This window comes from Bos indicus, chromosome 11 (assembly GCF_029378745.1).
Source record: "Bos indicus isolate NIAB-ARS_2022 breed Sahiwal x Tharparkar chromosome 11, NIAB-ARS_B.indTharparkar_mat_pri_1.0, whole genome shotgun sequence".
Lineage (NCBI taxonomy): Eukaryota > Metazoa > Chordata > Mammalia > Artiodactyla > Bovidae > Bos > Bos indicus.
The window spans coordinates 78,118,512-78,144,241 of record NC_091770.1 but is presented as its reverse complement, the minus strand read 5'-3'; the positions used below and the strand labels follow the sequence as shown (position 1 = coordinate 78,144,241).

General features: G+C 51.3%; 1 pseudogene; it reads left to right on the top strand.

Annotated features, from left to right (window-relative positions):
• Window positions 1-13,388: 13,388 nt before the first annotated feature.
• LOC139186025 (U4 spliceosomal RNA) lies at window positions 13,389-13,506 on the top strand (annotated as a pseudogene).
• The last annotated feature ends 12,224 nt before the right edge of the window (window positions 13,507-25,730 follow it).

Below are 25,730 nucleotides of genomic sequence, written 5' to 3'. Positions count from 1 at the left end.
GTGAAAAGGCCTACTTCTCCAGCAAGGCTTTGTTTTGCTACGGGCTTTGGCTTTGTTTTTGGAGGGAATCTGCGAGAGCAGCTAGAATAGGGCAAAGGTTCAAGCCTGGGCTCCTCTCTGAGCTCCAGCACTTCTTAACTGGGTGGCCTTGGGCAGATTGCTTAAACTCTCTGATCCTCAGTTTCTTCACTGTGGCGAGAGCTAATAATACACTGGCAGCTGCTGCAAGGATTAAAGGTGCTGTATGCAAAGTGCTGGACATAGGATCATGCCCAGTAATGAGGAGCTATTAATATGATGTCAGCTGTCGGCTGCAGCCACCTCCTCCTCAGTGGTCCCTGCTTCTACCACCCAATCACCTCCAAGGAGATTGCTTCAACCCTTGCTAATGCTGCGGGATGGAGGTGAATCTCCTGAGGATCTGAAACAGGGGATCTATGCTCTGGGAGGTGCATTGAACATAAGGAAATGAAGCAGCTTCCCTGATCTTGCATCCCACATGTTTTACACAATATCTGAGAGAAGCCGCTGATGTAGACAGCTGGTCCCGTGGCGTTCCCGCTCAGAGGGGCTATTAGCTGTGTCATGCATCTATTTGTAATGAAATAGAAGTGTTTTGATTTCTCTGGGAAGCCGGATTTTCTCCCAAATCCTTGCTGCTTTCATCCTTGGACATGAAACAGCCCATTCTAATCTCATATGGAGGGGCAGCGGTTCTAAGGCACCCATGAAATCTGACCGCCAACTCAGCTCCCAGGCGGCAGCTTTGATCGCTGGGAGAGAGCAAGACTTCCCCAGCTTGGTGTTAATAGCCCCATGCATTATTGACGAGCCGCATTTCAGGGCTCGTCTGCAATCCAGATTGCAGGCTGGAGTGTCAGCTGCTTCCCTGTTCCTTGGTGATGGAGCTCTGTCATCCGCCAGAGCCACTAAAAATAGGCACCTGACAGAGTTCTCTGTGTGGCTCACCCCACCCTTGCCACAGACTAGTCGGAGGGCAGCTGACACGGAACAAGCAGATAAGGTGAAACCACCCCTTTGCGATTCTCTCAATTGCAACTCCTCTGGTCCAAATGGTCTGTGGAATGGTCAGCTGTCCAGGGAGCATCCTTAGGAAAGGCATATCTGAGGCCTCAGCTGCCTGTGGGTGGGGCTGCAGCCAGACTATGTTCTCTGACCCCTGCTGAGAAAGACACAGACCTCCCATGCTTTGGGACCACTGGGGCAAGGCAAGGTTTGAGATTTAACTATCCCTGAAAATTTGCTGGAAATGCTAAGGTGGGGTGGGCAGGCTCACTTACCCATCCTCTCTTACTCTTTGAACTGGATAACCTAGTCAAACCCTCTTTCCTGAATTAAAAAACCATTATCTGAATATCTACAATGTGCCAGGCACTGAGCAAGGGCAGATAGGGCTCCCAGCTGCAGCAGACCGCCTTCAAGATGGGCCCCAGTGACTAATGCCTCCTGTATTCATGCACAGCCCCTTCCAACACTGTTTGGATTGACCTGTGTAATCAATAGAATATTGTGTCTGAGATGAAATTGTAGTAGCATCTGCCTTGCCCTCTTGGATCACTTGTCCTCTGAGGAAAGCCAGCTACCATGTTGGAAGGACGCTCAGGCAGTCCCATGGAGAGGCCCAGTGGTCATCTCAGAAGTGGATCTTCTAACCCCAGTCGAGCCTTCAGATGCCTGCAACCCAAGCTGAAGTCTTGACTACAATTCCTGGTGTCCTTTATAGGCTTGCATTTCATCAGCAGCTGTGTCATTAAAAGATGCTATGGGGTAGAGCAGCAATCCTGGAAACATGTACTTTAGGCACAAATTGCACCCTGAACCATTCACCTGGGCTGTCGCTTGTTTGCAGGCTGAAAACGTCCTGCCTAAGCAAACGTTGCTGTTGTTCAGTCGTTAAATTGTGTTGGACTCTTTGTGACCCCACGAACTGCAGCACGACAAGCTTCCCTGTCCTTCACTATCTCTTGGAGTTTTCTCAGACTCATGTCCATTGAATCAGTGATGCTATCTACCATCTCATCCTCTGCCGCCCCCTTCTCCAGGGAATCTGTTCCCCCAGACACCAAAGGTGCACCTAAGAGCAACTCTTTTCTAAATGCTCGCGTGTCTTCTTTCACTAGGGAAGTTTCTAGTCACCTTCCTTCTGGCCCCTTACACTCACCTATTAATTAGAATGTAGACATTTGATCTTTCTAAAAACACTAGAAAGACAATTTGGTCCTGTTCCCCTCTGATTAAAAGTCTGTTAGCTGTTCTAAACCAACTTGAGAGATTAAATCCCAAATCTTATTAAATCATGCAAGGTCCTTGGTGGCCTGGTCCCTCCCAGCAACAAGACTTCCTAGCAGCCTCACTTGGATACAGAAAGATTCCTGAAGTCCTAGGGGCTCTCTTGTTTATGGGATGTTGTCTATGTGATGTCCAAGCTGCATCCCACTTGTGCCTGAAATGCCTGCTTCCTCCGTTTCTTCCTCTGGTCCTGCAGGATTCAGCTTAGAACTATGTTGTCTGGGGACCACCACTGAGCCCCCCTTCCCAGGCCACTAGAATGTTGTGCCCCCACCCCCACATCCTTAGCTCCGGGGCTGAGATCTCACCCATGCAAATCAGAGTGTGTTGGTCCTTTACAGGCAGTATCCGTTCTGATTTGCCATTTTCTCATTCTGGTTGCTTGGTGCCCATGCCATTCTAGTTGCTAATTATTTTCAAGACTACCCCTTCCAAAGGCCTTGAAAGAAAGAACTCACTAAATATTTCTCGAATGAATAAGTGAACAAAGTCCTCTGGCCTTCAAAGTCACAAAGTGAGTTGGCTTAAGAATCTAGCCCTCTGGGCCCCCAATCTCAGAGCCAGTGAATCAGGCCCTTCCCTTGTGCCACTGTTCTGGCTACTTAAAAAAAATAATCATTTATTTGGCTGGGCTGGGTCTTGGTTGCAGCATGTGAACACTTAGTTGCAGCATGTGGGATCTAGTTCCCTCACCAGGGATCGAACTTGGGCCCTCTGCATTGGAGCACGGAATCTTTGCCACAGGACCACCAGGGATGACTCCGGTCTAGCTTTTGAAACATCCTGCACTGTCCTGAGATCTGTAGTTTTCATTGGTAGTTTTCTCTGAAAATACAACAGCGAATAATCAAAGCTTGAGCTCCTTTAGCAGACAATCTTGTCCCAACAGGCTGGCTTTTCACACACCTACATCATTAGAAGCAGAAAAACCCCTGTCCTACAAGAAGAGGCAGAGTTTGGTTTCTTTGTTGGGTCAGTGACATCCTTGGCGCACAAGGATTAAGAAAATCAGAGATACCAAGGGAACATTTCATGCAAAGATGGGCTCAATAAAGGACAAAAATGGTAGGGACCTAACAGAAGCAGAAGATATTAAGAAGAGATGGCAAGAATACACAGAAGAACTGTACAAAAAAGATCTTCACAACCAAGATAATCACAATGGTGTGATTACCTAGAGCCAGACATCCTGGAATGTAAAGTCAAGTGGGCCTTAGAAAGCATCCCTACGAACAAAGCTAGTGGAGGTGATGGAATTCCAGTTGAACTATTTCAAATCCTGAAAGATGATGCTGTGAAAGTGCTGCACTCAATATGCCAGCAAATTTGGAAGACTCAGCAATGGCCCCAGGACTGGAAAAGGTCAGTTTTCATTCCAATCCCAAAGAAAGGCAATACCAAAGAATGCTCAAACTACCACACAATTGCACTCATCTCACATGCTAGTAAAATAATGCTCAAAATTCTCCAAGCCAGGCTTCAGCAATACGTGAACCGTGAACTTCCAGATGTTCAAGCTGGGTTTAGAAAAGGCAGAGGAACTAGAGATCAAATTGTCAACATATGCTGGATCATGGAAAAAGCAAGAGAGTTCCAGAAAAACATTTATTTCTGCTTTATTGACTTTGCCAAAGCCTTTGACTGTGTGGATCATAATCAACTGTGGAAAATTCTGAAAGAGATGGAAATACCAGACCACCTGACCTGCCTCTTGAGAAACCTATATCCAGGTCAGGAAGCAACAGTTAGAACTGGACATGGAACAACAGACTGGTTCCAAATAGGAAAAGGAATACGTCAAGGCTGTATATTGTCACCCTGTTTATTTAACTTATATGCAGAGTACATCATGCTGGGCTGGAAGAAGCACAAGCTGGAATCAAGATTGCCAGGAGAAATATCAATAACCTCAGATATGCAGATGACACCACCCTTATGGCAGAAAGTGAAGAAGAACTAAAGAGCTCTTGATGAAAGTCAAAGAGGAGAGTGAAAAAGTTATCTTAAAGCTCAACATTCAGAAAACTAAGACCATGGTATCTGGTCCCATCATTTCATGGCAAATGGAGGGGGAAACAGTGGGTGACTTTATTTTTGGGGCTCCAGAATCATTGCAGATGGTGATTGCAGCCATGAAATTAAAAGATGCTTACTCCTTGGAAGGAAAGTTATGACCAACCTAGATAGCATATTAAAAAACAGAGACATTACTTTGTCAACAAAGGTCTGTCTAGTCAAGGCTATGGTTTTTCCAGTGGTCATGTATGGATGTGAGAATTGGACTATAAAGAAAGCTGAGCACAGAAGAATTGATGCTTTTGAACTGTGGTGTTGGAGAAGACTCTTGAGAGTCCCTTGGACTGCAAGGAGGTCCAACCAGTCCATCCTAAAGGAAATCAGTCCTGGGTGTTCATTGGAAGAACTGATCTTGAAGCTGAAACTCCAATATTTTGGCCACATGATACGAAGAGCTGACTCATTTGAAAAGACCCTGATGTTGGGAAAGATTGAAGGCAGGAAGAGAAGGGCACGACAGAGGATGAGATGGTTGGATGGCATCACAGACTCAATGGACCTGAGTTTGGGTGAACTCTGGGAGTTGGTGATGGACAGGGAGGCCTGGTGTGCTGCGGTTCATGGGGTCGCAAAGAGTCGGACACGACTGAGTGACTAAACTGAACTGAACCACCTTTGCAGTTATATTTTAATAGCTCACATTACATGTTAAGCAGGCTTCCAGGTGGCATTAGTGGTAAAGAATCCTCCTGCCAATGCAGGAGATGTAAGAGGTGCCGGTTTGATCTCTGGGTCAGGAGGACCCCCTGGAGGAGGGCATAGCAACCCACTCCAGTATTCTTGCCTGGAGAATCCCATGGACAGAGAAGCCTGGTGGGCTACAGTCCATAGGGTTGCAAAGAGTCGGACACACTGAAGCTACTTAGCATGAACATATTTAGCTCCTCACTGAATGAATTACAAAGTGCTCCGATTACTTGAAACAATTATACACTGGAGTCAATATCCTTCCCTAAATTGCTGGGAAGAATTGTATTCTAAATCCAATCTAATCATTGCCCCCATGTTGGAATATTCAATAAAGCCCCAGTGGCTCTGGATCAAGACACTCTTTTTCATCATCCATTAAATCTGCTCTCTAGGGTCACCCCTGACCCAGAGGAGAGTGTAAAATTGTCTTCTGAGTGTGAGGCAGCATCCATAGGATAAGCAGGGTTGCCCACGCACAGAGCAAGTCCGTACTCCTTTTTCTGGCAATTCAGATCTTATATACTCTCATGTTGAGCCTTGCTTAACCAAGTCCACTCATCGTATAGACTGAGGTCAAACCTTAGCTGCTCCTGGAAGCCTGCCATCCTGGTCATGACAGTGTACTGGGGCAAGCTCTGCCTGTACGAACACTTTCTCAGTGTGTCAAGAGGCTGGGCCACCAGTTAAACAAATAAATGAACAAAGAGATCAAATTGATACGATTACGATCAGAAATACCAAAATTGGCACCAAATGCTATTTGTTTAATTGACTATGTTGGATGCATTTTGACCTCATTTTTTTCATTCATTTGTCAAATGTTTACTTAGTACCTGTTAATGCACTAGACTGTGAGGTGCAGGGCCCAGCACATCACACACACACACACACACACGCACACGCACCAATTTCCTTGGAAAATCAGGAAATGCACCTTCACATTATCAGGCAGTAAAAATTCTCTGATAAGAACAAAAGAGAATTGTAATTCTGCCCAGCTTTCCACGGACAGCCAAGATAAGCCTAGAATAAGTGATCTCCCTGAGGGCTAAATTTTGGACCAGGAATGAAATGGGCACTCTGAAGATGGCTCTAAGGACAAGCTTCCCGACCCTCCCCTGGCTGCTCTCTGTTCACTCCACCTGAGGTCATGTTACCAAAAGATCTGTGGGGGGTGGGGGGGAGGTCTGGCTATTCGTCACCCAAAAAGCCAATAAACAGGCCAGGTTGGTGGAAAGGAAAGTCTGCTTTATTTCAGATGTTGGCAACTGGGAGTGAGGGGTGGTCGGGGCGGACATCTGTCCAAAGGCTGACTCCCTCCCTTCCCACCCTAGTTGCTGGCATCTGAAATAAAGAAACTTTTCCTTTCCAACAACCTGGCCTGTTTATTGGCTTTTGAGAGGTGAATCCCAGACCCTACATACCTTTCGGTAACAGACTGCCAGACTGTCAGGTCGGCAAGGCAAGCAATGCCCCAGGATGGTAGGCATCTCCTGTTGGCAACTGAGATTGGGCCTGGGACCCACATGCCAGGGCTCATCCCAAGAACACCTTCCGCAGCTCAGCCAGCTCAAATGCAGCTGATTTTTTTTTTTTTTTTAAGCCAAGGAAAGCAGAGACTTGGATGATCGATGGTCTGTATGTGTCTTTCTCTTGCTGCTGTGGATTTTTCAATCGGAAAGAGGAGGCTTATCTCTCATTTTTAATTGATTTTAATGCAGCTCAGTCTGGCTAGATCAGATCTCAACTCCTTTGTGGCCTTCAATGAATGGTGTGAGGAGCCGTCTGAATGTTAATGAGGGGCTCTGAGAAGGAGGAGGAGGTAATGAGGCCATGTTGTGCCTGCGAGACTTCCCCAGTGGCTGGGCTGCCGGGCTGACCTGTCTGGATGGACCACCTACAGATTTCAGGGGTGGTGTGGATATGGGGACGGGGGCAATTTGACCCCTAGATGATGCAGAGGAACAGAAACATGCAGTTGTCATTCACTACAGCCTGGAGGGCTCCTGCCTCCATCCACTGCAGGCTGGGGACTCCAGTTAGCCTGCCTTTCCAGACATTCATCAGTCCCCTCCTGCCGATTCCCTGTACTTCATCTGGCTCCGAAAAGGCTTCTTGGTACCTTTGCAGTTTATGTCTGTACATAGGCAATACCTTCTCATCTCGCTTCCTGTTTGTCCCTGCTCCCACCCCCTCTTCCTCTAAACCTTGCTGGGCTCCACCTCTCTGCATAAGCTTGGACCAGTTGCTAAGCTCTCCTGGTCCTCAGCTTTCTCCTCTCAAAGAGGGGTAACAGCATTGATCATGGGGCACTATTTGAGGAGGCAGAGAAGATACTTCAGGTAAAGCACTCAATGCCATACTCAGAGCAGTAAATACTCAAGTGTTACTTCTTTTCTACGCAGCCTCCCTCTCCACCAAACCACCTGGATCCAGAGATGGGAGCAAAATAATGAAAAATAGGAGGATGGTTGAAATGCTGTTTGGTGGGGATGGATCCAGGCTCCTCTTGCAACATCACGATATGGTGGTTAACTCGTGGAGACCCATTCCATTCTCTTGGCTGGAAAGAGATCACAGGCTCCTTGGAGGAGAGGTTCTCAAGGGAAGCTACTAGAGAAGAAATTTCAGAGAGGTTTTAAAATCCCAGTGCTCTGGCATATGCCCCAGGATCTGACTCAGTTGGCCCGGGATGGGCCAAGTGTTGACAGAGGTTTAGAATATTGTGGAATATTGTAAAGGTTTGGAATATTGTGTTAAATGGGGAATGGGAGGGACAGAGGCAGGGAAGGTCTTACCCCACACAGCAGGGGCCCCTTCTAAGAGTTCAGTTACTTTGCTCCGCCTGATGGTCCTCTGTAGGCCTCTTCCTGTGGTCAATACAGTTGTTCCAGGAGAAAACCCAGTAACCCCGCAGTGGTCTCGATAAAGCCCAGGTGGTAGGTGGGTAAGTTGGGGAGTGAAGCACTGGTGTCTCGTGTCCCTTAGTTCCCCAAATCCTTCCCGTCCTTCAAAGAGGAGAGCCGGGACAGTCCTGTATCCAATACAGGCTCACAGTTGTCTCTTACAGACTCAAACAGCTGAGCGCTGATTTTCCAGTATGTACAAACTTGAAACACCCATTCGCACTGATATCACAACCCTCGAATCCTCGCGTATACATACAAATGTGGTCAAAGGTAGGTTCACTGAAACGTACGTATTTTCAAACATATGTCAAGAACTGTGAATAGTCTGAGATTTTTCTCCTACTTGCCAGCAAGAGATTTCCCTGCCACAGTGTCATGGATGCTGGTAGAAAACACAAAATTCCTGGATTAGGCATGAAGGACGGTTTATTTCTAACAGCAATCTCAGTTGCCAGAGTATCGGCATTTTGGTGCCAGGTCTCTGAGTTGTCATTTCTACAGGGTGACATGAGAAGGACTCAGTGACACCTGCATCACCAGCCCCTTACGATGGTAGTGTGTTCCTTAGTCACAGGACCGGGGCTGCTTGAAGAAGACACGAAGCCTGGATCAGAGGGATGTAGGCATGCTCTTCCCTGACACTCGTCAGTTTCTCAGACCAGTCAGCCACTGCGTTGCAGCTGGCCGCATACGTATTTGCACCAAGACTTCTTGACCAGCTTTTCTTCTTTCTGACTGCCTCTTGTTCTGCCTTTTTTCCCCTCATTCAAAAAAGAAACAAACTCTTTGTCTTCTTTTTCATAACCTTCCAACCTCCACTACCTCCGATTTTTAATCACATCATTTACCAGAAGTTTCTATATCAGATCATCAGCTTTCTGGGTCTGGTGCGTTCCCCGGCTGAGATTTCTTTTTAGGGCATCACACTGGGCTAGTTCCACTGTTTTCCCCAACCCACGCCTTCCTCTTTTGTAGATTCCTTTTTCATTTTGCTTGTAGCACACCCTCAAACAACCTTTTCTAAAAGGCTATTTAGTTGATAGTCTATGTAGTTACAAGATGAAAGGCTCAAAATCACTTTCCCTCTGAACCCATTCTAACTGTCTGAGCTGTTGCTATGAATTCTGGGGCTAATTTGATCCTCTTTCTTGGTAAGTGATCTGTTTTTCCCTCTCTGGAAGATAAGATCTTATCACTGGTCTCCTCAAATTTCATAAGTATATTCCAAGGAGTTCTGCCTTTCAGACCAAAGATCTATGTCTTCAAACTAGGTCATTTTTTCCTGACCTCAAAACCTACACAACTGGTTTTCTCTTTCTGGAAAGCTCATAGAAGAGAGTGGGTGCCTGGCAGACCTCTGATAGAGAGTGTCTGCTGACCTCCTCTGAGTCATTTTTAGATTGTGACTTCCTTGCTCTGGCTTATCTTTCAGTTCAGTATAATCTTCTTGCCATTTTCCAGAAAGTCAGTACAGTCTCTTGCCACTGATGAACTCTTGGCCATATGGCCGGGGATGTCCACGGTTGTATGTTTCTAAGGGAATTTCAGGGGATGGAAAGGGAGGGATAAAGCTGTACTTGGTCTAACATCTGGAATGGGAAGTTCTCCTCCGGAAGGCTTCAGGTCCCTCTGAGCAAGGCTGGGAAGGAGCAGGGGAGGCAAGGAGGGTGCTGGGCATGTTTTCGCAGGCCTGACTAGGTTTCTGTGACTGAGGGAGTGGTCATGGGCTATCACTTGACTCAAGAATGTGGAACTTTGCTGGGGGCCAGATGCCAAGATGGTAATAGGAAGGAAGGAGGGTCCATGAGAATGGGAGGAAAGAGAGCTACCTAGGTGGGCTGGAGAAGCCTTGAGAGGGGCAAGTGGGGCCCCAGGCCTCTGTGGGCAGCCTTGGGGTGACCTGGCTCTGTTTCTGCCTTACCCTCAGGTCTGCAAGACAGAGGCCACCAAGCAGCTAGCTGGCAACACACAGAGCAGCTTCCTCTCCCTTCCAGACTCAAGCATCCCCTGGAGCGAGGCTACCTTTTGAGGGTCCGCTTGGACCTCGGTTGATGTGTCCACATCCACATGGTTTAGTTTAGCCGGTTACTTTCCTCTGGACACTAGGAGTCAGTGGCGGGGTGTGTGGGGTGGGTGGGCAGCGGGGAGGCGGGGGTGGGGGGGCTGGGTTGTGTGTGTGGAGGGGAGATTAGGAGATCATTCTGAAGTGTGGGACCCTTTGTGAGGAAGACAAGTAGAAGAAGGAATGGCAGTGGAGGACTCTGGGCAGTGAAGGTCAAGGGGAAATGGGGCAAGACAATGGAAGAGGCCACCAAGTGGAGAAAAGACAGCTTGGGGTTCCCAGGAAGCTGCACCTGCTGGTACCCCGTGCCCCTCCTGTCTGACCACCTGGTGCCTTTGTGCCTCAGTTTCCCATTTGTTTGCTCCTTACTGAGCTTCCTTGAGGTCAGTGGGCATCCATCAGTCCCAGCTCAGGTGAGAGGTAGGTGATTGCCTGGGACCAGAGACTCAGAACTGCCCAGCTGTCCGGAAGCACTGAGTGAGGGGATGCAGCAGGCCCTGGGCTGGCACTACCTGGGCTGGGTAGGGGAAATAGAGGACCCTGGATCCTGCCTTCAGGGAGCCAATAGCTAGTGGGGAGGAACAGAGCCCAGGTGAGAGACTTGGTTGACTTCCAACACGGAAGAACATTGCCCTGACCAACAAGGGAGCTGGAGCGAGGCAGCCCCAGGGATGGGGCTTCCTACCAAGCCCAGGGATGGGCCCCCTGGGCTTGGTAGGAAGAGGGAGTCAGGGGACTCAGAGGCCACAGGTGAGTGGGTGGCTGATGAGCCTGCACTACAGCCTGAGTTCCAAGGGCAGCCCCAGGGCTTGTGACAAGTGTGAGAGAGCTGAGGCATGCATGGGCTACAGACAGGCTCAAATTCATGGCGTTGAAACACGACCCCGCTTCAGCACAAGCCCAGCTGGAAGCACGACACAGGATGGGGCTGGATGCTTGGCGGCTCTCACTCGCATCCACTCGCATGTGAAGGAAGGAGCCAGGAGCACCGGAAGCAGACTTGTTAGCTCCCTAAGTCTCAGGTGGAGCCCTGGAGCTCCTCTAGTCCAACCTGCTTGCTCAGCCGATGTGGGAACCAGGGCCCAAAGGCAGAGGCCAGGTCTTCCCTCTACAGAGCACCCTGGGCATCTGGAAAAACCCCAGTTCCTCTCAGGGTCAGGTCAGAAACCTTTTCCTTTGGGATCCAACCTAATCCTCTGGGCAGGCCAGAGTCGCACCCTGTCAATCCCCCAGCTCCAAGAGTCCAGAGCAAAACCGCACTATCAGGTCTTAAGCTCCTCCAGCTGGGCCCGGGGTCCTGTTCTCCTGGTCTCTTGGGACTCAGGAGACTCAGTGGTCTAGTAGGGGAAGAAAAGAAGGAATGGCATTGTCCCCCGGGCCCCTCTAGTTTTAGGCCCCACCCAGGCCCCCTCATCAGCCCTCAGCCTTTCTTGCCCTGCCTAGGGGCACCCACTCCTGACCTCTCTGTCACCTGAGCTGTGCAATATTTCCTATTTTTAAACTGCAAAAATGTTCCTAAAAGGTTCCAAGGCATCTTGGAGGTTGTTCTGGGGAGGGAGAAATGTCAGACTCCGAGTCTCTGAACTCACAGTGGTGTGGGCACTGGGGTGACTTGCCAGCTTGCCCTTGAAGCGGCACTGTACCTGTTCCCACCTGGTAGCCTGAAGGCCAGACCCCACATGTTTGGCATCTTTTGTAAGTTGACACTTCCAGATCGGCCCTTGGGGACAGTTTTGTAAGCCCTAAGCATGGTCCAGGAAGATTATATGGGAAAGGTGGCTCCAGGGCCCCCAGAAGGTCCCAGGGTTTAGGCCCACCCAGCTATATGGTGGTTAATTTTATATGTCAACTGGAAAGGTGTTTTAGGATGAGATTTACATTTGAATAGGCTTTTGAGAAAAGCCAATAGCCCTCTGTAACGTGGGTGGGCCTCATGCAATCATTGGAAGGCCTGAATAGAACAAAAAGCCCAGCCTCCCCTGAGTAAGGCGGAATTCTGCCAGGAGGTCATCTGGGCATTAGCTTTGCTGGATCTTCAGCCTGCTGACCTGTTAGAGGGAAACAGTGACTGAAACTGCCCATCCTGCCTGGCCAGGCTCCATGGTAACCGTTTGCATGAGTTCTTTTATGACAGCAGGTCCTGGTAAGGAATATGCAACTATTCCAACCGGAAGAATTCAGGAAAGGTCAAAAGGAGACGCCAGGTATCCTACCACCTCCCCAAATCCTCCTCGATGGAATCTATTTTGACTGAGCAATGCATGCGCTATCAGGAAGAACCAAAAGTCAGAAGGATTGGCCAGACAACCCAGAAACGAATCCCATCACCATAAAACCCAAGGCTGTGAGCCACATGGCAGAGCAGTCTTGGGTTCCCTTACCCTTCTGCTCCCCGCCCAGGCGTCCCTTCACAATAAAGTCTCTTCCCTTGTCAGCATGTGTGTCTCCTCAGACAATTCATTTCCAAGTGTTAGATAAGAGGCCCCTCTTGGACCCTGGAAAAGGTTCCCCTTCCTTCAGCAGACCCACACTACAGATTGGGATTTTCCAGTCTCCGTAATTTTGTAAGACAATTCCTCGCAATAAATCTCTTCATATATATATTACAGACCAAATGTGTCCCCCCAAATCCATATGTTGAAGCCCAAACCCCCCAGTGTGATGGTATTAGGAGGTAGGACTTTGGGGAGGTTAATTGGGGTTAATTAGGCCTTGAGGACAAGGCTGTGACAGGCCTTTGACTCTACTGGCATGCTGATCTTGGACAGCCAGACTCCAGAACTGTGAGACACAAATTTTTGTTGTTCAACCCATCCAGTCTGTGGTATTTTCCTATGACGTCCTGAGCTAACATAACATCTTCTCAGTTCTGTTTCTCTGGAGAACCCTGATGAATACAATCCCATTGGTGGGCAGCACATGGCAGAACCTGGGGTGGCCCCTAGGCCTGGGGAGCAGCCTTCCCCACCTTGGCCCAGCGCGGGGTCTGCTGGCGCAGCCCACTTCCTTCCTCACTCCAGCCAAGAGCCCTGTGGGAAAGGGCAGGCCAGAAGCAGCTGCGGGGGTCCTCCAAGAGGGCTGTGAGGTAGGGAGGGGCCTGGATGCTGTGGGCATAACAAGAATAGTGTGTTCTGATGTTAATCAAATGCCTTGACCTCCATTGTGTTTACAGTGAGGCAGGCAGGAAAGAAACTACATCACACCCATTTGTCAGAGGAGGAAACTGAGGCTCGGAGAGGGGAAGAGACTCATTTAAGGTCACAGAGCAGAGTATACTGCAGTCAGAATCAGAGCCAGGCCTCTGGGCCGGTACAGAGCAGGTACTGGCTCCATGAGTACACAGCTTTGCACAGTGGCAGTATCATAGCCAATGAGGTTTATCCAAAGCGTGATTATTGCTAACTGAAAACTTTATCTGATACACGTGCACAGAGTAAATGCACAATGGACAAAAAAGCAGTAAATAAATGGGCCTTACAGCTCAGGGCCTGACCACAGTAGGGGGTCAGCAAATATGTATTGAAATCAGCAAAAGAGGCCCTGAAGCCTGGTGCATGACGTCACAATGTCCCCACTGACTTCCTCCATCACACACACACAGGAGCATCTCTCTAGAACACTTACAAAGCTTTGAAGAGGTTCTGTTTTGTCGTGGTCAAATAGCCCTGCCCTGGGCACCAAGTCCCTCACTCAAAATAGAACTCCCAGGACCCCTGCCCACTCCCTGCAACACCTCACTCCCCTCCACTCTCTAATCACCTCCCTGCAACACACACAGCTCTGGCTAGAAACACCAGGACTCTCCCCTTCTCCTCACAGCCACACTAGGGAACCTTCTCAACTTCCCACTGCTGTTTCAAAAAATGCTGATCCTTGTCAGCTGTATTAATGAATCACAGCCCAGGAGGCGCCAACCTTCCTAAAAATATCTGAGAACCCTCAGTGCAGAGAGAGTCTGTGAAGGCGGGTGCGCCCTGATGGAGCCACCCTGCCTGTCCCTGTCCCCTGGCCACCCCTCACACCCACATCTCCCCACAGCACCATCCCTACCTGCTCTGAGCTCCCAAACCCTGAATGGGTGGGTGCAGAGCCAGGTATCTCCGAGAGAGCCTTCGGTCCCCTCCAACATTATAGATGGGGAAATTGAGGCTCAGAAGTGGGAAGGGCCAGAGACCCCCTGGTTCCTGGTGAGAGGGTTCTCTGCAGATGCTGCATCTGTGTCAGCAGCCAGCTAAGGGAAGGCAGGAAGGAGGCTTTCTGTCCAGAGCTCTGGCTGAGCTGGGCTGGCCCTGAACGAGCCCTGGTCTGATGGGACCTCAGCTGCCACCCCATAGATACAATGAAAAGCTCCTTCAGGTGAAAGCAGTTTCCCAGGGACAGGAGAGCAAGAGGGGAGGTTGTACAGGGTGCCCAGGCCGTGGTGAAGTTGCCCTCTTACAGCAGATTTATGCTTTTCAAGCAGGGAGACTGGGAATGACCCTGAAGATGGAGAGTATCTTCATCTGGAGAGCAAGCTCCAGAAAGAAGTGAGTCCAGTCCTTTGAAATTCCTGCACAGGAGCCTTCCTGGTGCTCACTTCCATCCCAACCCATCGTAGAATCCTCCAGGTCTCCCCAGCCACCGCAGCCTCGTTTTCTCCAAGGGTGGTTGCAGCAGCACCTGGGAGCCTGTAGGCAGACCCCCAGGCCCCAGGCCAGGTCAGCTGGATCAGATCCCCAAGTGGCTCCTAGGCCCCTCGGAGTGTGAGAAGTGCTGGCCTGTGAACCACTTAGCATCAGGTCACATGCCGCGGTGACACCTATGATTAGTTGCACATAAACAATATTAGTTAGCTGCCGGGAGGGGGGCAGGGAGGACTGGAATAGAAGAGGAAAGATGCCTGAGATAGCAAATCCATGTGAAAATTGGAAATTGCTAGGACTTCCCTGGTAGTTCAGTGGCTAAGACTCTGGGCTCCCAGTGCTGGAGTTCCGGGTTTGATCCCTGGTCAGGGAACTAAATCCCACACATCGCAACCAAGACCCAGTGCAGCTAAGTAAATAAATAGATTGAAAAACAAAAGTGGAGATTGCTGTTCAGCTCCTTTGGAGGAACGAGGTTCATGGAATGACTGAATCTGGGAAAATAAAGGATGAGAGGCTTTTGCCCTCTTCCTAAGGCCAGAGCTCCTCTGCAGTCTCCTCAGCGGCTGCTTTCCAATCCCAGCCTGAGCTCCTACCGTGATGGGGAGCTCACCACCTCTTAGGCAGGCCATTGTGGGGTGGACATGGAGCCGACTCGCCTCCACGGCCCCAGCTGGCCTGCTCTCCAGCCCTTGGTCCCCTCTGGGCTGTCAGTAACTAAGTCTGTCCCTCCTTTGATCCTCGACTCCCTACCACTTTATTCTCTTGTTCCAGAAATAGTCTTTCTATTTGTGTGTGGAGAGTCACTTTATGGGTCTCTTTTCACTGAGTACAGAGGTGTTGAGGAGGCCTCTATCCAGGCAGAACTTCTGCTGTAAGGATTTGCTGCGGTGGCCTCACTTCACCCCGACACTGGCCATCAGACAGGGAGGAGGCAGCAGGCAGGATTGGCGGAGTCAGGGGCCCAGGGAGGTGTCGCCTCCAAGGGCCTTTCTAAGCCGCAGATACTCTGGTGCTGCTTGGTGAGGACACAGGTGCTCAGGATGCTGAGTGGTTGCTGAACATCACCCCTTCTACTGGCAGGGCCATGGGAACCTCAGGGCACTGGAGGAGGGAGTCCCAAAGAGCCTGGTGGGGGACAGCAGGTGTGCACTCGCGGGGGCCCACCACTCTGGCTCCTCCCTGCTTTTCCATGGGGCTCCAGTCTGGCATCCTGGTCTCAGCCACCTTCTAGGCTGAGTTTATCCTCCCCTTCATCAGCACCAAGGCCTGTATCTCATCAAGTGATGCTCTTGTTAGGATCCAAGCTACAAACTTGGGGTCACCGTCAGTTCTAGCCCCCTCCTCCCTCCCTCTCCTCTCCTCTGTGCCGCTCACGGATTTATGTGAATCCTGGAATTCTGGTGGTAGTGAAACTTCTGGTACAGAGCCCAGGGACATTGTTCTGGTCCTACCTTGTCGGTGACTCACTTTGGAACCTCAGGCAGGTTCGGATTCCTCCCTGAACCTTTGCCCCATCTATAATGACAACCTCTACACACAGCGGTCCCCAACCTTTCTGTCACTAGGGCCAGATTCGTGGAAGACAAGTTTTTCACGGACGAGAGGTAGGGAGGGATGGTTTCAGGATGATTCAAGCACATAGCATTTAGTGTGCAATTTATTTATAATCTAATGCCACTGTTGATATGACAGCGGGTACCGATCTGTGGCCCAGAGGCTGGGGTCTCCTGCTCTACAGGCCCTCAGAACTGGGTTACTCTAGACCTGTGTTGAACAAACGGAAGTCACCAGGCACGTTTGGCTATTTATATTTAAGTTGATGAGAGTTAAATAGAATAAAAAATTCAGCTCCTCAATCACATGAGCCACGTTTCAAATGCTCAGTCATCACCAGTGGCGGTTCTATTGGACAGTGCAGGTTTAGAACCACGGAAAGTTCTCACAGACAGCGCTGTTCCACCATCCAGTGAATTGCAATGAGTCTGGGAATCACCTGGGCTCTGGTTACAGTGCAAAGTCTGACTCAGGCTGGTGGTGGGACAGGCTCTGTGCCTCTCACAAGCTCCCCTGTGCTGCTGCTGCTGCTGCTGCTGCTGCTGCTCTGAGGCTGTGAGCCGTACTTGGAGGAGCAGAGATCTAAACTGCTCAGCCTGGATATGGGGCCAGCATCACTTGGCAGCATCTTAGTAATACAGAATCTTGGGCCCCACCCCAGACCTGCTGAATCAGAAGTTCCGGGGTTGGGGGCGAGGAGAGGGAGGTGCCGGGCCCAAGAATCTGCATTTTCATGGGCCGTCGTTGACTCACAAACACATTTGAGTCTGAGACTCCTGAGTCCATCTGGGTTTCCACAAAATAGTTGCTGTAGTTCGTTATCACTTCTCTCTCGAAGCACGTCCTGCTAGGTGCAAACTTGCTATCCCATGCAAAGACGCGGAGCCTGGGGTCACTTGCATCAGAGCTGTACCCTGCTCACTGGGGGCTCAGGAGGAGATGAGCAGCAGCAGCAGGCCCAGCCTCAGACCGTGGCCTTGTCCTAAGCTCACTTGGCAACTGGACTCCAGGGGGCCATCCACTCTCGAGTCTTCCCACCAGCAGACCCAGTGTTCCCTGTGGGAAGATACAGAGGCACAGGGTCTGGTCAACGACAAGCACTCACTTCTGAGCCTGCATGCCAGGTGGAGGGCAGGCCTTTCCCTGGACCCAGGTCTCCTAGAGGCCTAAGACAGTGAGGCCCAGTGCCGAGCCAGCTGCCCGCTCAGTGTCAGCTGTGACCAGGGATTCAAGCAGGGGCAGGGCTACGCCCAGCTCAGGATTCCAAACCTAGCAGCCTGCAAATACTGCCTGCGTGCCCACTTGTGGCCCACTACTCCGTGGGGTCCTCCCCTGGCCTGCAGCCTGCTTTCGCCCCCACCATGACGGCTCCTCCACCGGACTGACTAGACATTTCCAAGGCCGCTACTTCCTGCTACTCCTGTCTACTCGCCATAGTGTTTGGGGGGTGCTCCGAGCACCCTGGCCCCTCCCCAAAATTACTGATCTTGACTAAGCGGACCTCCCTGCCACATACCACAGCTTGAACCATGGGTGCCGAGGAGACTCCGTCTGGGGCTTGATCCTGGTAGATATTGCAGCCTGAGACACACCTGGAAAGGGCAGCTGTGGGCACCTGTCCCCTTTCCCAGGGGACCCACCATGCTCCAGAGGACCTCCCCACCACCTCCCACCCCCAGCATGGGGGCACGTCTAATACCAGCAGGGGTTGTCCCACTGGAAGGTGAACATGGAACCTCAGAGTCGGCTCCACCTCCATGGAGCAGGACCTTCTGGGGATGAGGCATGGCCACCAAGCAGGCCAGGACAGGAAGGGCTTTGTCACTCCTCTCAGGATATAAAGGGAGAAGTGCAGCCAGAGAGAGCCAGAGACCTGCTGGAGGCCTCATACAGTGGGCCTTGCAGAGCCAGGGCTTTTGGCCTGAGGCCCCCCCTGCCCTGCAGGCCCAGGCTTCTGTGGAAGCACTCGGGCCGGCCGTCTGCGATGGAGGCTCTGCGCTGGCTCCTTCGCTGGCAGTGCTGCTGGGGGTGGTGGTTCTGAGAATCCTTTTATTAATGAAGAAAGTGTGACTCGCTGAGGTCAGGTAGCTAGCAAATGCTTCTGTTCCCCTCCAGGAACGCCCCAGGGCTGGCCATGGCCAGCTTCTTTCCCAGGACAGGAGCCCTCGGCATCTCCCAGTCCACACTCAGCAGCTCTGCCCCATGCTGCCACCGATCAGGAGCACCCTCCTCAGGGAGGCCTTCCCGTGGTGGCCAGAGTCGTGCTCCCAGGGACTGAGCTGCAGCTGTTTTCCTGTGACCGTCATGTGCCCCTTCCCCCTCTGTGGTCCCCCACTTTCCCCCACACCTGTGCAGGGCTCTCAGAGTCACAGATAGCGCCCTGGCTGACCTTGCCTGAACCCCCTCCTCCCTCTCCCGGCCTCTGAACTGCCCACGTGGGCCAGGGCAGGAGAGCCCCCAGCTCTCTGCGTCTCTGTCCCTGCTGCCTGAGAGCTCTCTGAGTCATGAGGAGGCACCAGACTGCAGCCCTTGGTCCAGGAAGAGAAGATGGTTGGACCCCCCAAGCACACCAGCGCCAGGTATGGGCACCCCTCCCAGGTCTCCTTTTCCTCCTCCTGGGGTGGGGTGGGGGGGTCCTCTCCTCACTGCCCCATGAGCCCTCAAGGATAGAGACTGAGTTTCTCCTGCTCTGTTCCCCTCTTGGAATCTCCTGACTTCGTGGAATTCACATTTGTTGGGTGCTTGCTTGTGCCAGAAACCATCCAGGTACCGTCACATAGATTCACTTCATCCTTTCAATGACACTGTCTAGTGAGTGTTATTGGGTTTCCCCAGTGGCTCAGCTGGTAAAGAACCCGCCGGCCAATGCAGGAGATGCAAGACATGTGGGTTCAATTCCTAGGTCAGGAAGATCCCCTGGAGAAGTAAATGGCAACCCACTCCAGTATTCTTGCCTGGAAAATTGCATGGGCAGAGGTGCCTGGCAGGCTATAGTCTAGGGGGTTGCAGAGAGTCAGACACGACTGAGCATGCAGACACAGGATACAGGTGAGTGTTATTAGCCCATTTACAGATGACAGAACTAAGATATGGAGAGCTGACATCACTGAGAGAAGGCCACCACCTTAGTAAATGCCAGCACTAGGATTCAGACCAAGGTGGGCCATCCCTGGGTTCAAGTTCTCTCCACAGGCCAAGCTGCAGTCCATATAAGCTGCAGTTTCAGGGCCCTGTGAAGAAAGACCTGTCAGGGGCTGCATGCCTGCGGAGCAACAGGAGGCCCCAGGGACCTCTCCCCCACCCCCACCTTCACCCCAGCTGGTCCATCAGGCCAGACAGTGGGGCTGAGGATGTCAGGCAGTGCTGGCAGCCAAACAAGGGGTCGCAGTCAGTCAGACACTTCCTCACTGCACAAAGCACCACTTCCCTCCAGACAGAGGACCCCAAAGAATGCTTGGAATGTCGTTGGGGCCAGACAGCCTCCTGCAGATGCCGAGAGGCTGGCTTTGTGCTCAGTTTGCCAGGGCGACTGACCCCAAGTTAGAAAGGTCACTCCCTGACCTGTGACCCTGCCCTCTCACCTCACAGCGGGGGGAGGTGGTGGAGAGAGGGAGGGGTGAGTTGGGCCTCCCTCCAGTGGCTCTTCCACACCAGTGGGATGGTGTCCCAAGTTTGCAGCTTCAGGAAAGAGACTCAAGAGGCCTCCTCCAAGAGGCCTTCTTGGCTGCTCTAAAGTTTAGCCCACAGTGTAGCCTGAGATTTGAGGACCCCATGGCCCCCTTGCATAGGCACAGGCAGAGCTGGGCCTGTGGCTGGGAAACAGTGGGCCTTCGCTATGGTAAGTGGAGTTAGGAGGCTGGTGGTCAGCAGTGGCATGGTTGGTGGGATTCTTGGTAGGCTTGGAGTCAGGGCCCAGCCCAGGGCAGCCAAATGAGTAGATATGAGAAGGAGGGTAGAGGGGACCATGTCCACCCAACCCTAAAATCCAGAGAAACATTTTCAACTTGCTTGTGACTCACTCTTCCTCAGCAGAAAACTGTTTTTTCCTTCAAAATCACAGACTTCCACCTTCAGACAATAACGTGTTCTCAGGAAGTGACATGTGTTGTTTTTCTGTGCAGGCTGCTGGGGGTAGTGTTTGTTTTACAAACGGTTTACTGTAATAAGGCCTGGGAGCCATGCTTCCCCTCAGACCAGGCTGACCTCTAAATAAGGTGATCAGATTGGGCAAATAAAAATACAGGACACCCAGGTAAATCAGAAGAACAACAAATCATTGTTTTAATCTAAGTACATCTCACACAATAGTTGGGACAGACTTACACTTAAAAAAATAAAATTTTTATTTATCTGAAATGTGGATATAACCTGTATTTTGTTGGGCTACCTTGTCCTCAAGTTCATGGACCAAGCCACTCCTGGCTACCAGCCCCAGGGGCTCCTGAGGTACCTCCTGACTCCACTGGCCCTAGAAAGGGTCCGCTGTCTCCTGATCACTGACCCTGCTCTGGCTGTGTCTTTGGAAAAGGGCACTGGGCCCTCAAGTCACAGGCCAGACTGTGACTCAACTTTAGAGCAGCCAAGAGGCCAAACCCCATTCAGAATGGCCTTCAACCTTGTTCCGCATCTGCCCCTCCTTCCATTGAATTCCTGGGAAGACTGACAGGTGGAGGGAGGTCTCCTCTCTGAGGTCAGGATCCTCAATCTGGTCTTGGAGGAGCTCTCACCAGGCCACAACACCTGCTCAGGGCTTTTTGGCCTCAACCTGAGGGGAGGCAAGCTGAAAGTTGACCCTTTACAAGAGTGCCTGACCTGGACCCCTACCCTGGATCCATCCCTCACCCACCCTCCCTGGCCATCAACTCCTCCAGGCGTTTGACACTCCAGGACCTGACCTCTCACCCCAGTTCCTGCAGTGTGTGAAGGGGGAGTTTTCTCCCTCCTTTTCTGGCTGAGACACCCGAACATGGAGTCCTGTTTCCATTTTAAAGCATTATATCATGACCCCTGAGAAATGTACTTTTTCCAACTTTATGGGTCCCTAGGGGCTTCCCTGGTGGCTCAGACAGTAAAGAATCTGCCTACAATGTGGGAGACCTGGGTTCGATCCCTGAATTGGGAAGATCCCTTGGAGGAGGGCATGGCAGCCTACTCTAGCATTGTTGCCTGGAGAATCCCCATGGACAGAGAAGCCTGGCGGGCTACAGTCCATGGGGCTGCACAGAGTTGGACACGGCTGAATAACTAAGCATAGCACAGCATAGCACAGGGGCTTCCCAGGTGGTGCGGTGGTAAAGAATCCGCCTGCAGTGCAGGAGACACAGGTTCAATCCCTGGTCAGGAAGATCCTCTGGAGAAGAAAATGGCAGCTCACTTCAGTGTTCTTGCCTGGGCAATCCCGTGGACATAGGAGCCTGATGGGCTATGGCCCATGGGGTCAAAAAAAGTCAGACACAACTTATCTACTAAACAGCAATAACAACATGGAGCCCTAGAGCAGGTGAGACATGCTTCTTCCATTCACCACCTCTGAAAGATTCCACGCTAGGTTCACTCATTGAGAAACATTCCCAAGGCGCCTACTCTCAGCTTGGCCCAGCTTGGTCTGGATTGGTGAAAACAGAGAAGATCCACTGATCCTCAGGAGCTTGGGATGGTGGGAGAGAGACGGGTACATGTCTTATCACCTAGCAGTGTTTCTAGGCTCGTGGGGAGTGGGGTGTGGGCTGTGGGGCTGCCCAGGCTGAGAGAGCAGGGCAGGCTTCTCAGAGGAGGCAGTGATGAACTGAGTTCCAAGAGCGGGAAGATTCTGCTGGAAAGGAGAAGAGAAACGAAGTTTCAGAAAGACGAGCAGATGGACCAAGGCCTAGAGGCTTGGAAGCCACATGGCTCTTTGAGCTGGAGAGGTTCATGGGAAGTCAGGCCAGGGAGGGCAGTAGAGCAGGTGATGCAAGGCCTCTGGTGCCAGCTGGGGCTTGGATTTCATCCGACAGAGACCCAGGAGGGCGGAATTCCAGGTGAGACCAGAGCTCACCCGTGCTCACAGGAGCAGGGAGGCCACTAGGGAAGATCCAGATTCAGTCTTTTTCTCTTCTGTGGCCCAGTCTGCATGCGGCAGGAACTCCATGTCTGCTAAGTCAACACGGATCAGGACAGACAGGAATCTCTGCCCCTTAGCAAAGAAAGACGAAAAACTAAGGCCTGACTCAAGATAGCTGTTCCTCAGCCCTTCACACCGACGCCTCTCCCTCGGGCTGTGCCCCCTGGTCTCAGGCCTTCCCTTTCCCCTGCTCCCTCTGTATTTGTCCACCTCTGGGCCTGGCCCCCGCCCCTCTTGGAGCCCTGGATCACCCTGCACTTCCAGACTCCAGGAGCCTGAGGTCTGCCCAGCAGCCCGGCTCCAGTTCGCCTCTTTTCCTGCCGAGCACTCCCCGCATTGTTCGCCTTTGTGTCCTTTTTCCTGTGCTTGAGCGATTCCAACTTTATTGCCCTGGTTCTCTCCAGGGGTCATTCTGCCAAACTGAAACTGGCGCCATGGATTGGAAAAAACAGAGCCCTTCGAACCCCTAGGACCTCCTCCTGGTGGAGGAGACAGGCCAGCAGAGACCCTTGCACCCTGCTTCCTCCCCTCCTGGGCCCTGGTCCTGGCCCACAAGGACACCACGATCCTGCCCTAGGTCCATGTTCACCACAGCTTCCTGAGGGAGTCTTTCTCCGAAGCCAGTCTGCACAGTGGGGGGAGGGAGGGGGTGGGGGTGGGATGAGGGGGACTGAGGCCTGCCCGTGCCACTCCCAGGGGGGTCTGAGACTGATCACTGAGTCCCATGATCCCATCTGTTTGTCTTCTCCTCAGGCAGGCCAGGGCAGCTGAGAACAGGATCCCAGGTCCCAGTGTGCCTGCCCTGTGACCTTCTCATCTTACCAGCAAGGAATCAGAGGGGTTAAGCCATCTCCTGAAGTCACAGAGCTGATAAGTCTGATAAGTCTGTAAGTCTGATAAGTCCCAGGCCTGGGACTCGGGACTTCCGGTTTCACACCAGTGCCCTTTCCTCTCTCTGCCAATTGGTCCTGAGCCAGTTTCTTGAAGCAGGGGCACACGGGCCCCGGGGAGAGAGGCCTGGGAAGCCTGGCTCAGGCCTGGCTCTGTGACCAGCTTATTATGTGGTTCCCGTCAGGCCCTTTCCCAGCTCAGCGACCTCCTTCCAGCTCAGCACTCCAAGGTTTCCCGGTTGGGGCCACTTTCTTCTGATAAGTCTCTCTTTGACCAAACTCTAGTCAGGTTCTTCTGGACTCTCCTCTCAACTAGGTCCTGGCTTTTGGGCTTCCATGTTCAACCAATTTTAGTAAGAATCTTGCTAAGTCAGTTTAGCCAGCATCCATCATCCTCGATGTCTGATCACCCTCAATATCTGAAGGGGTTCCTCATCTCCTGACAGCCCACAGCTGGTGTGTGGTCACCCAGATCTGCCTCCAACAAGCATCCTGTTAGGTAAGTTTAGCCAGAACCCCATTACCCCTGATGCTTCCTCTTAGAAATTTTCTATTCCCTGACACCCCTTGCTTCTTAGCTTTAAATTCCCGCTTTTCCTTATATTTGCAGTTGAGTTCAATCTCTCTCTCCCATCACAAAACCCCACCTCAGTGACAGTCCCCTGAGCAAAATCTGCCTTGCATGCATGTGTGCCAAGTTGCTTCAGTTGTGTCCGACTCTGTGTGACTCTACGGACTATAACCCGCCAGGCTCCTCTGTCCACAGATTTCTCCAGGCAAGAATACTGGGGTGGGCTGCCATGCCCTCCTCCAGTGGATCTTCCTGACCCAGGGGTCGAACCAAAGTCTCCTGCATTGGCAGAAAAGTTCTTTACCGCTTGGGAAGCCCAAAGTCTGCCTCCTTGAACAAGTGTTGCAATAATTGTTTCTTTAACACCACGGTTCCCATCAAAACCCCCTCCCACAGCTCCCTGCCATCCCTGACTCATGCCATGAGGCTACATAAACTCCTAATTTAGTTTTTGGTATAGCCCTAAGAGTTTGAAATTATCTCCCCAACCGTCTTCCACCATGGGCCTGTAATTTATAACTCTTAAGTTTATTACAAAGAGAGACAGTATGAAGTTGAGGGAAAAAAAATCAAGGATCTTGTCCTCCCCCCAACCTGAGTTCTGATTTTGATTCCATCCTTAGCAGCTTTGAAATCTGGGTGAGGTCACTAAAGGTCTTGGAGCCTCAGTGTCCCCATCTGTAAAATGGTCAGCATTCTTGAGGATTAAATGAAACAATGAGGATAAGTACCTGGAGCATAGAAGATTTTCAATAAATGGCACAAATTATTATAACCTTCACAAGCTCTCTCCCTCCCATTTCCAGTGGGTAAACTAGAACCCCAGGATCAGCTCCCAGGCTGCCCCACTCAGGGGACATGGGCCCTGCCCAGGAGTCTGTGGACAGGCACAGGTAGCCACTGCTCTGAGACGGTAGCCCTGCCCCCTGCACATTGCTCCCTACCATGCCCAAGAGGAAATATGTGCCTAGGCAGCCAGCCTGTCACTCAACATATCCATGACCCCCCAGCCCTCAGGGCCAGGACCCACTAGTAGCCAACCTAGCATAAGGAACGTGGTAGGCAAAATATGTTCCCCCAGAGATATCAGGTCCTAGAACCTGTGTCACCATAGTGGGTTGAACAGTATCTCAAAAAGATGTATTCAAGCCCTAACCCCTGGTACCTGGGAATGTGACCTTATATGGAAATCACTTATTTGCAGATGTAGCTAAGGATCTCAAGATGAGATCGTCCTGGATGTAGGGTCGGAAAAGGAAATGGCAACCCACTCAAGTATTCTTGCCTGGGAAATCCCATGGATAGAGGAACCTGGTGAGCTACAGTCCATGGGGTCGCAAAGAGTTGGACACGACTAAGCCACTGAACACTCAAGCACACACGTAGGGTGGGCCCAAGTCCAAGGACTGGTGTCAGAAGAAAAAGGAGGAAATTTGACACGCACAAGGGAGAAGCCCATGTGAAAATAGGCAGAGATTAGAGAGATGCTTCCACCAGCCAAGGAACAGTAGGAGCCACAGAAGCTGGAAGAGGCAAGGAGGTGGGTCTCTCTAGAACCCCTGGAGGGAGTACGGCCTGGTTGACACCTTGATGTTGGAGTTCTGGCCTTGAACTGTGGGAGAATAAATTTCTATTAACTTTAGCTGCCATGTATCTGGTAATTTGTTGTGGCAGCCCTAGGAAGCCTATGCAGTTACCTGGTTTGGAAAGAAGGTCTGGCAGGTGGGATGGAATCAAGGATCTTGAGGTGGAGAGATAACCCTGGATTACTGTGCAAGCCCTCAACACAGTTGCATGTAGGTGGGAGACAGAGGGAGGCCTGACACAGAGGAGAAGGTGATATGAAGATGGAGCAGAAAGAGATTTGAGGATGACTGGCCTGGAAGATTCGAGTGATGCAGCTGCCACCAGAAGCTGGGAGAGGAAAGGAATAGATTCTCCCC